Genomic DNA, 12,751 nt, shown 5'->3' on the forward strand with positions numbered 1-12,751 from the left:
AATCTATAATTAAATGGTATTTTAATAAGACTCCTAATTGAGTTATATTATTTAATAATAAATTTAAATAATAAGTATCAATTTTTTAATTCTTTTAATTGAATTATTTATATTGTTTTTTTAGAATTGTATATTATAAGAGTTAGCAAACATAGCTAAGTTAATCATAGATAATCATTTTATTATTTCATTAATAGTTTTATTTGAACTATTGTTAAATTTTTTAGTAATTTAAATTAATATAAAATAAGTTTATATAATTTTCTATTAATCAAATTAAAATATTTTGACATATACTTCGTGTTTCTTAACTAGATCTTTAATTTTATTTGCTAATTGGTTTTTATTTTAAGATCAGGATAAAAAAAAAATTTTGGTTTTCTATTTTTCTATTTTCTAGTTTAATATGTTTAATTGAATAGTATTAACCAATCTAATTAAAACTTACTATAAAATTTTAATCAACGAATAGAATTAAAAGTTTTCTAATTAGGATGAGACTAAATTATCATTAATGATATTGTTAATCAACCAATAAAATATAAATAAAATTTAGAAGTCCTATACAAGCAAAAAATTATGATTTATTATATTAATTTGAATATTGAAATTTACGTGGCTACCTTATTTCCATTGAAATATTTGAAACTAAACAATAAAAATATATCTCGACAAATATAAATCTTACAATCCAAATAAAATTTAAATTTTTTTTAATAAAATATAAATAAAAGGGAGAAAGAAAAGAGAAAATGATGCAAAACGTTATCAATTTTTGTTATAACTTTAGCAACGTAAGAAGAATGAAATAGAATTTGTTAATTAATAAAACTCAATTTAGCTTATAACTTTAGAAACGGACAAAAATTCCATTGCTAATCTGTCTGTAGAACCGTCTGTCAACTCTTAGCAACAAAAAAAAAAAAAAAAAAAAAAAAAAAAAAAGAAACAGGATTTGTTAATTAATTAAAATAATCTGACTACGGAAACTATTATAACTAATCTAATTAAAAATATAATCTCTACTTCTCTAACCTTTTGGTACAAAAACTATATTTTTTTGATTTGTAAATAGAGACAGTTAAAATTATACTTACCGCAAGAAGAAGATATGATTACAAACTCAATAATCTCAAATTAGCAAAAGCTTGATGTAATAATTCTTGATAGTCAAAAGTGATGAATTCTTAATAGCCAAAAGCAATTAAAACTATATATATATATATATATATATATATATATATATATATATATATATATATATATATATATATATATATATATATATATATATATATATATAGTGTTATGATAGGACAAATTCCTAATTAGAATGGAATTAAAATTATAATATTAATATAATAAAAATAATAAATTCATATCCTAATTAGAATAAGATTAACAAAGTTTCACGACCTGAAACCATGGGCCGGATCGGCGCTAGAGCCCAGGTAAGCAGAAAGCCCCCGAGACCCGTAGTAAGCCTGAACCACTAAAATTCAACTATATCAATGTGAATTTCAAACAATCAATCTATATTGCCATACATGATAAATCTAATAATTATATTATAATTTGGCCCAAATCTAGCATATTAAACATTTTATGGCTCGGGCCCAATTACAATACAAAACATTCATATTATGGGCTAACTGGTTCGTACATTCACTTAAATGAATAACTAAACATCCACCTAAGTTAATCGGTTACAATCCTAAAAACTGTGGAGTTCACTAATAGATAAATATATATAAGATTTAGTACATATAGCTACATAAATTAAATAACTGCTGACTCTAAGAGTTACTTTTCGAACTCTGCAAGGAAGGAGACAGAGCTTTAACCAGGACAAAAAAAGAATCTACTTCTTGGAAAAGTTAAACAAAAGAAATGTGAGTTTAACAATGAATTGGAATTATTGCATAACACAAGCATTTACACAAAATGCTTCCTAAAGTACTAAAATGAACATACAATCAGTCAAGTATATGGCACAACATCAACATTCACAAGTAATTACACCTTCAGGTAATCAAACAAGTGGAAATTGATCACTGGCGTCACCGAAACCCCCGATGAGCCGTCCTCATACATGGCCCATCCTCTTATGACATTTGCACTAGGGAGCCGATCCCCATACATGGCCGACCGGTGTAATCCTTACTTGACCAACCCTCTCATTTTTTTATACTCTCTTTTCTTTCCATACCAATAGGAGGTCACCCTGTGGTTTTCCATATAATCCATATCATCATATGCATACGGGGGCACCGATCTCCCCATACATGGCTGACGGTATCGAAGACCGCCCTTACAAACCCATAGTGACCCACTTCATCCCAATTCCACACAAACAAGGCAAATAAATGTCACAACACAAATAATCAAACAATGCAATTAAATGCAAGCACATTAAGTAATTAAACATTATCATGCAAGAGCGCAAATAGACATTCATATGCCAACTCAAATGAATATAAGAGTATTAAATAACAATATAATATAATAGGTGGTACTTGAAAAATAAATAAATAAATAAATATAAACAAATAACTAAAGACAAAGTTTTGCATAGTAATAAATAAAGAACTTTATTTTAAATATATCAAGTTAAAGAATTAATCTAAATTAACATATTAACTTAATCATTAAATATAACTAACATAGAATCTATCGAAATTTCGCCAACACTGCCTTAAAATAAGGCTATCCACTACCAGAATAACAAAAGTATTAAACATTCATCAACCTTTACACACACAGCCCATCCATCGGGCGACCAATCATTTTAAAATCCCGTCCTCCTTCCATAACAGCAATGTCAAAATCTCATCCTCAATATTCAGTCACATAATTTAATTTAATTTTATTATATCAATATCCAAACATAATCACATCCCAAACTTCAAATACATATATGTAAACACATTTATGCACTTAATAATTCTAAAATTCTAAACCAATTAATTAATCACAATTAGCTACCATAAATATTGTAAACTAATCAAAATTAAATTATTTATGAAAGACTAAAAATATTCGATTTATATATAAAATTATTCAAATAATCCAATTTCTTGTCATTTAATTATATCTACTTCAATAACCAACTAATCCATCATAAAGGCTAAAATATTTTAAATGACTTGTATTCTTAATTTTCAGAATTAAGTGTATTTATCTATCAAGGTTCCCTAACAAGAATCATATTCAATTAACTATTTATTCAAAATCAACTTAAAAATTTTAACTTTGGAATTTATACCAAAAATGAGGAACCGGGTCTTAGAGCGTACCAATAAAAAATCGAACTACAATTCCACAATCCGCACGAGGAGAAGATGATTCTGCCTCTTGGGGCCTCGCCGGAGACTCGCTGGCTAGTGGCCGCACTGTCGCTGTTGCCGCCGTCTAAGGTTGTCGAAAAACCGTGGCTGCTTGAAATCGAGTGCTCTTCACACCATCTAGCTTGGATTTCACTCAAGAATTCATTTTTGGCGTTGGTTGAGTGAGATCGACCCTCTAATTGACCGAAACTGGCTCGACTTGCTTATTGCGCCGACTGAAATCAAACAGAGCGAGAAAGAGACTACGTCATCGACAAGGGAGATGCTAGAGCTATTCAGTTGTGTCGAGGTCACCGGAGACGGGGGAAGGCGTTGCTGCTTCAATCGCCAGAGAGAGATAGCAGCTCGCTGATTTGCTGCTCCCACCAGAAATGGAAACAGAGAGAGGAAGAAGCTATAGAGTAATGGTGGCACGATGATGAGGAGAAGATGGACTCGATCGGCTCAGGTGAACGGAAACAAGAGAGAAGGATAAGAGGTGAGCGATGCCAGCGAAGAAGAAGGAAGAAGAGAAAAGGAAAAGAAAAGATAGGGTTTCTAGAGCTTTTTTGGGCCAATTTTGATTCGATTCAAATCGGTTTGGCTCAATTTAATGATTTGGCTCGATTTTTGCTTGGTTTACAAGATTTCCACTTGGTCTACGGGTCTGGTTTGGCAATAATAAAATTATTTTCCACTAAATTTCATTGGTTAGAATTTATAATTAAATTTTTAAAAGAAAAATTTTTGAAAATAATTTTCCGGGTGGTTTCACAAAGCTTGTGTCCCAACGCTACAAATAAATCTATTACCTTAGTTTAGTTAATTAGGTGGCCCTTATATTTGCATATAGCCACTTAAAAATAAATTAAAAAAAAAAAAAAAGATAAGTTCGTCGCTTTTGTTACCATTATAATTCAATAAATTTTTTATTTAAAATTAAATTAAACCTTCCTAATAGAATTTAGTTTCAAACAGAAAATTAATATAACTAATCAAAATTAAACTTATTGTTATGTTTATAATTCAGTAGGTTCCCTATTAAGAATTATATTAAACTACCTTTATTGAATAAATTACAATGGGACTAATCAACCAATAAAATACAAACAAAATTAAAAGTTTTCTAATTAGAAAATGAATAAATTATCATTATCGATGCCAATAAAATTAAAAGTCCATAAGGGGCATTTTAGGACCCCAAAGTTTACCCCATTCACACTTTTATATATGCCCGTATTTTTTATGACGTGCCTTACACGTTGACTATGCTCATTGTATACTTGTGCACTTTTATTTTTTTAATCAATATAATATTACACAATAAATTTTTGTTCAAATTAAAATAAGGGGAAATAATCATTTCGTTCGTCGTATTTGACCAAATTCACTAACTCATCCATGAAGTTTGGTAACATTAATTAATAGTCCCTAAGATTTACCTCCGTCAGACTATTTAGTCCTTCTATCCAACATATCAAAATTTGCCGTTAAAATTATAGAAAAAGATGAAAATACCCTTACATTTTATAATGAAAACAATAAAATAAACTTCTACTTGCCCATCTCCATCTCTCCTCCCTCCTTTCTCTCCCTCCTCAGACCCATCTCTCTCTTCCTCCATTCTTAATTATCACAGAAGAAGCTACAACTCATCAATTTGAAAGAAAGCTACTCTCTACGCAAACTCATATGTTTATATTATTCATTTGTTCATTTGTGTGCTTCATCTCTCTTATGGTGGCCCCTCATCCATTTTTTTTTTTTAAATTTTCATCTTCATGCTTATCATACATTTCATTTATTCTTCTTCTCTCAAAATATATAATTACTTATGTGCTTTTCAAGTGGATAAATTATTAAGATGATTAAGCTTCCATTTTTCACACTGTTTCTATATTTTGTATTTATGTGGAATATTGATTATAAATATTGCTTTCTACATTTGTTAATACCCAAAGAAATTGAAGCAAAGAGCAAAAGAAAACACTATAATTATTTTTGGTTTGATGTAATGCAATGTAATAAAAAGTGTAATGCAATGAAAATGTAATGTAATGGAATGTGATCAAGATTCCATTACTATGTTTGGTAATGTAAATTGAGAAAATTTATGAAATATAATTGCCATTCCTTTTTTACGTTTGTTTGAAAGTATGTAATGTAGTTAGCATACAATCACTAATCACACCACCACCACACCACTACCACCCCACCACCGCCATCGCCACCACCACCGCCATCGCCACTCCCACTCCACCACCACCACTGCAACCATGACTCCACTACCACCACTATCTCAAACACGCTCCACTACCACTACCGCTATCTAAAACACGACTCCACTACCACCACATCATTATTAATACAAAAGAAATATTTAAACCAAAAACTATTCGTTATAGTAAGCTATTAAAGATAGTTTAGATTTAAAATTTATTTGAACTAAAAAAATTCAAACAAGGTAACCCGAAAAAAATATAATATAACCATGTAATCAGTCATGTAATGTAATCCTCATTCCATTACATGTTTGGTTATATCATACCAAACATAACCTATGAGTTTCTGATCTAATTGGATCATTTAATGACAAAAAATTAATTTAATTGCAAATAAGCAAGCAAAAAAAAGAAATCATTGTATTAGAACCGAAAAAACCATCCTCAGTGCTAAAGAAATGGAGTAATGAGATTGATGAAATCTTCTCCACAAAGAAGAGGAAGAAACCTGAAAAAGGAAAGAAAGAAATTAAGACAAGAGAAGGTAAAAGAAGGGGCTAGGTATCCCAATACACAATAAGGACATTTATTGTCATTGTAGATTAATTCTCTTACATCTATCTTACTTTTTCACACTTTTTAACGGAAAAATATGGAGAAAATAGACGAAAGGACTAACTAGTATGATGAAGGTAAATTTCAGGGATCATTAATTAATATTGTCAAATTGCAAGGACGAGTTAGTTAATTTGGTCAAACATTTGGGATGAAATAACTACTTTCCCTTAAAGTAAATAGAATTGCTTAATTTGTATTGCACTTTGGCGTATAAGCTACTTGTAATGTTATTTCTTATGTACCACTTAATTCCTTTTTTGTATAATTAAATTGTCACAAAATAAAAGTCAACCCTATCCCTAGACCTAATCCTTCAGTTCCAAATTTATAAATGCAACTTATTAAAACTTTAATAAGTGTCCAAAAAGAAAATCAAGTCATTACTAAATCTCCAACCCCCTACCTTCAACCATAATTCAATATCTATATACAACTATAATAAAAAATAATAAAAAATTATTTTTTTACTGCTAGATAAAAAAAGAAATGAGAAGATGATGTGAATTGGTAATAGTAATTGCTTTGGCTATAGTGACAGTATTATTTACCCAGTGTACTAGAAAGAGGAATATATGCATATACACGCAAATTCTTGAAACTCCAACAAGTAATCCAAAATAGAAATATATAGTTCTAATTTTTTTTCAGTTTTATAAACATTATTTTCTTTCAAGTTGAACAGATTTAGAATATAATATAAAAAATATCAAGAAAACTAAAAATGTTTAATCATCAAGAGGCCATCTATTTATTACAATAGAGATATAAATCTCTTACTTTAAGTTCAGTAACGAAAAAGAAAATAAATAATAAAAAATTGTTATTAAGAATAAAACTCTTTTCACAACTCTACATATAACAAGTAACAACTTATATTAAAAAAAATTACCAATTTGAATTTCAAAAATTAATGAAATTCTTTAATTGAAAGATCGTAATTTAATGAAATTTGATGTTGATGGACAAAAAAAAAAAAAAAAAAAAAAAAAAAAAAAAACTATACCAAGTCAATATATGAAAATTACAAAGCAAATGATGCTAAGAACTAATTTTGTTTCTCTATTTTTTTTTTTTAAGTTGCAAATTTAAAACAAATATATAAGTTAATTAATTAATAAAAAAAGATTACATAAAAGAAACATTCTATATTCTCTAAATGAACCCTCAATTTTCTCTACAACCATACGGAAAAAAGAAAGCATATTTTTTTATCTCTCTCATAAATAAAATATTAAGTATATTCTATTTGAAACTTATTTTTAAATAATATATCCAATCAAATTATACAAACATAAAGAAAAAAAAGAATATTAATAAAAATAATATATATTTTTTATCTCTCTTCTAAATAAAACATTTTAAATTATAATCAAAATAGTATTCAATATTTTAAAAATAAAATGTAAAAATTTTCAAATATCTCATTATCAATGTATATTTATTAAAAAATAAATTTAAAAAAGATAAAGCTGAAAATTTTGAAATCTTTAATTATCTATATGTAGTTATTTAAAAATAATTTTTATAAATATATCCAATCAACTAATTAATAAGAGGTAATTTTCTAATGGCTATTACTAAAATTATTTTAAGATATTCTAAATTTCATTAAGGGCATTATCAAAATACCATTATTTTTACTCCTCCTTATTTTCACATTTATATATAATATAAATTATAGATAGATAGATAAAACCATTATTCCTCAAGAAAATTACAATTGTAAAGTAGTAGTTTAATAGAATTCTTAATTAAGATGAAATTTCTAGTTCAATTATAATTATAATTATACCTAATTTAAATCCTTTAACTATTATTTTTAATTAGTTTCCTTTAAAATTTAGCTTCCCTTTATATTAAAAAAACAATAATCTTATATTGGTTTTTTTTATATATATATATTTTTTTGTTATTGAGTAAAATCTAGCAAGTGAAGCGCTACTTAATTAAAAGAGAATCATATTGAATTTGAAAAAGAAAATCTAAACTCGAAGTAAAAAAAAAAATAGCAGCGAGATAAATAGCATATATAAATAGTAGAAAAGAAAAACTAATTTGTCTTATATAAATAGCTCACATATATACACGTACGAAATATATTTTATTTTATTTTGTATCATGAATAATATGTGATGTTTTTCCTTCCCTAAACTTCATCCTTTACTTTCTACCATGAATAATATGTGAAAAAATGGTATTCAAAAATAAACATTAAAAATAAATTATATAAAATATCTTCATTAGATATATAAAAATAAATGAATAAATAAATTATATTAAAATTAAATTCATAACCAAGTACTTGATATTTATTCAGTATTTCAAAATTGTTATATGTATAACCAACAAATTGAAGTCATTATATAGAGTATTTGCAGAATTAAGGATAAGAATGTGAGAAAAAAAAAATAGTAGGAAAAATTCTCAGCTCGCGAAATTTTTACAATGCTTCATGCGCACTGCCACGTAGAACATTCACATACCTAAAATTTATGCATACAAAAAATAACACATGAATGAGAAAATTTTAAAATTCTCTTAACATTTACATAGTTGAATCTAGCTTTAACATATATATATATATATATATATATATATATAAAAGATTAGAATCTATATTTAATGTTGAAACTGATAGATGTTATTTTTATATTATTTTTAATATAATTTTATTAGGATTTTTAATATTTTAATTACTTTAATTAGTTTTATTTAATTTTATTTATGTTTTTGTTCAAAACTTCCTTGAGTCATATTTCACTTGATCTCGAGGAATTTTGCGAGATTTTAATAGGAAACCAACCAAAAATGCAAGAGAAGATCAATTGTCAAAGACTTCCAGCAAGTAGCACCCCTAGGGCATGCTACCTAGCACCCCCGTGCTACGCTGCAGAGTTCAACTTGGGCCGAAATTTCATATTAAGCTCGTGCTGCCCAGATGAAGATATCATGGGACGTACCTTGTTAAAGCCAAAGTCCTATTTAGACGCTGGGAGAATCCTAATTGGTAAGAAATACAAAGCCTAAACAGTTTTCTACCTCCAAAAGATTTCTTACTCAATAGAGATTCACTTTCCTAAATGAACACATAGATATTCCAGAAACTCTAAATAAAGAGAGAGACTAGCCATGATCGGGGTAGAATCCATTCATTGTACATTCCATCTCTGATACTATTGTTTTCTACATAGTTCTCTCTCTTTAAGACTTCAAGTACTAGAGATTTGTGTCAAAATTCAGGGAAACCGTGCACGTTATTTGTTGACTAGTTTTTATCTCTAAATTCTTAATCTTGTTTTTATTTTTCATCATTCATATTGATTATGGAATTATTTTCAAGTTTAATTGAGTTTTATTTAATTACTATGTCAAACTAAATTCTCATACTAGGGATTTGATGTAGCTTAATTTCTTTTCCAATTTATAATATTAGATTTGCTTTTCTTTGTTCAAAGTATAATTTATTATTGAACTTAATGCTTTCAGGTAGAGTTTCTCCCTCGATTGATTTATTTCATTAATCACTATTGGGAGAAGGGTTTTTGATATGAAAAATGTAATAAATTACATGAGAATAATAACTTGATGCGAAAGCTATATGTTTTGACTCGTGGGAGATTTTCATAAGTTAACGACCTGAGGTTATAAATTCATAAACAAACCATAAAACTTAATGATTTAATTCGTGTTTTGATTGAGTTATTGGAAGATAGGTAATTAGACGGGGTTAAAATAGCTAACAATACATCGGGAGAGCTTGTTAGTGATTTTAGGGTTGTTTTCCCTACTTGAACAATTAAAATTGATTATCAAACTAATAGAATAAATTGGATAGAATTAAGTGAGGTCAAAATCCCTAGTAACTTTTAATCATTGATTTCTTTTCAACAATTACTTGCCTGAGTTCTTATTTTTTAATCACTTTATTTTATTTCTTTTATTGTAGAATTATTCTCCTTATTTTCGTTTAAATGATAGTAGGTTAACATAATTTTGGTACTTGATATACAATCTTCGTAGGAACGATACTTTACTTATTCTTTATTACTTGTGGCGATTTCATACACTTGCAAAAAAGCCCATGAAGTTTTTGGTGCCGTTGTCGGGGATTGGCATTACCAATATCAATACTAATTAACCTATTATTAATTTAAACATATTTTTTTATTTTATTTTTTTTATTAATTGAAATATTTTTTTTATATTATTTGTAGCTTTTCTTTGTTGATTTTTATTGTTTTCTTGCGAAATATTTTGAGATGTTTCATCAACAAGTAGTCGCAAGTTTTATTCAACAACATTTAGAGCCATTTTATGCCTCTTGGGCAAGATTTGACGAATTGTTGGAGAGATTTTCTTATCATAATTTTACAAATAAATATCTCACTTACATATTTTGCTTTGGATTAGATGAAAAAACTAGAAGTTAGGTAGATAATGGATTTTCAGCAACCAGTATTCACCTTCTGGAAAGTAGCTACGGAGATGTACTTTACATGTTAAATGATATAGCAGATTTTGACTACCGTTGGCATTGGGATCCTTCACTGCAGGGTTGGAATCACCAATACCCTCCAAATTTTGAGTATGAAGAAGAGAAGTAGAAGAATTTAGAGGACTTGATTACTGCCCTTACTAAATTTCCTATGAAATTTATGAATGAAACTCGCAAGAGTTTTAAGATCCAACAAGCGACAATAAAGAATTTGGAGGTACAAGCAGCGAAATTGACAACCATGGCAGCTAATGGATATCAAGATGATGAGTGCAAGGTAGAATATGAGAAAACTTCATGGGAAATTGCACCTTTAGAAGAAGTATGGCCTACATGTGAAGAATGCAACTCCTTTGAAGACGGATTAAATCTCACTTTCTTTTTTTCAGACATGATTATTAATGACCAAGAAAAAAGTGAGGTACAACTGGAAGGGGCATTGGGTGAGAGTTTAAATGAAGACAAGCAGAAAATAATATTGGTGGATAAAGAAATAATTGAGACTATTGATTTAAGCTCATCAATGATCTTTATATATACACCACCGGAAGATCCTTTCTTTCCAATGATATCACCTTTAATAAATTATGTTCTCCATTATCTAATACAGTTCTTTCCCCAGTTTCATCATTCAAAGCTCGATGTTGTTGATAAGATGAGCATAAATTTTCTCAAACTAGCCAATCTTGAGGGCATTTTCAACCAAGACCCATGTGTGATATTACATGATACATACTATGGGCAAAAGCCGTTATTTGATGAACTTCTCAAAAGTCGACTTTAAAGACTTTAAACAAAATGCTAATGAGAGGCAAACCATCATTTTCTTTCTTTTCTTTCGCAATTTTTTTTATTTTTGTTTTTCATTTTTTTCCCATTTTTAAGCCATTATTTTCTTTTATTTTGGTGTTTTACACTCATGTTGCAGGTCAAGGAAGGATTAAAGAGGCTTGAAAACTAATTTAAAGTGCCAAAGTCAGGCTCTAGCACAGGCAGGGCTTACTACCTGGCACCCCGGTGCTGTCTCTAGAGAAAAGTTACGCCTATAGTCAGGCTCTAGCACCCTCAGGTCGTGCTACCCAGCACCCTCGTGCTGTCTCCAGAGAAAAGTTACGCCTATAGTTAGGCTCTAGCACCCCCAGGCCGTGCTACTCAGCACCCCCAGGGAATGCTACCCAACACCCGCATGGCATGCTGCAGATTCAATTTTTTTATTATTATTATTATTTTTTATATCACATGCAATTTGTCTTTTTCCTTACCATCTTTTATTTTTTATTTTATTTTATTTAAATTATGTATTTATTTAGTTATTAATTTTTCTTGTGGAATAATACTTTTGATTATTTACGTATTTCTATATTTTATTTTATTTCTTAATTTTTCTATTTTTTTTCTTTTCAAAATTCAATTAATTTTTATTTTTATTTTTTATTTTTTTAATTAGGTTATTTAATACTTTTCCATTTTCAAAATTTAGCATTTGAACCTAATACATTTTGGTTTCCTTGAATTTTATTGTATTTTTTTAATACAAGGGTGGTAAGGTGTTCTCAACTTTATTTTTATTTTTGCACCTTGTGTTGATAATATATGATAAGTTTGGGGAATTGATTTTATTTTTGCACATATTGGGGACAATATGCTAAATTAAGTTGGGGGAAGCGAAAATTTTAGTGAAAATTTTAATTTTTTTTTTAAATGAGCTTAATATGGTTGGAATAATTTTGAGCAAGCTTTAAAATTATCATAATTTAGTAACTTGTGATAAATTTAGTTGTTTTTCTAGTCTAGTATGTTTAAGCTTTAATTTAAATTTTTTCACTTAACATGATTCTTTGATTAAACCATTTGTTTTAAAGATCATGAACACTGATTTTTGTGAATTTTATGGTATATAGGTATGTTTTAATAAAAATTTATTTAACTTTGGCATTCCTAGAACAAATTAGAATTTCCTTTGAGACAAAATTTTAATTGCTTACATTTAGAAAGAGATAATTTAGACATTTTTTGTTGAACTTCATATCTAGCCTAGGTCACCTAAGTTAAATTATGACCTTTGAAACCAATTTGAAGCCTATATCCAA

At 28.1% G+C, this 12,751-nt stretch overlaps 1 long non-coding RNA gene across 1 annotated transcript; it reads right to left on the reverse strand.

The window, feature by feature from the left end:
• Positions 1-1,620: 1,620 nt before the first annotated feature.
• Positions 1,621-4,123, reverse strand: LOC149499171 (uncharacterized). The gene is made up of 2 exons (XR_016321793.1): positions 3,297-4,123; positions 1,621-2,332 (listed from the first exon to the last, which is right to left on the reverse strand). It is a non-coding gene; the product is annotated as an uncharacterized LOC149499171 (long non-coding RNA).
• Positions 4,124-12,751: the final 8,628 nt, after the last annotated feature.

This window comes from Jatropha curcas, chromosome 1 (assembly GCF_041381405.1).
Source record: "Jatropha curcas cultivar XTBG-Jc1 chromosome 1, XTBG_Jcur_1.0, whole genome shotgun sequence".
Taxonomy (NCBI): Eukaryota; Viridiplantae; Streptophyta; class Magnoliopsida; order Malpighiales; family Euphorbiaceae; genus Jatropha; species Jatropha curcas.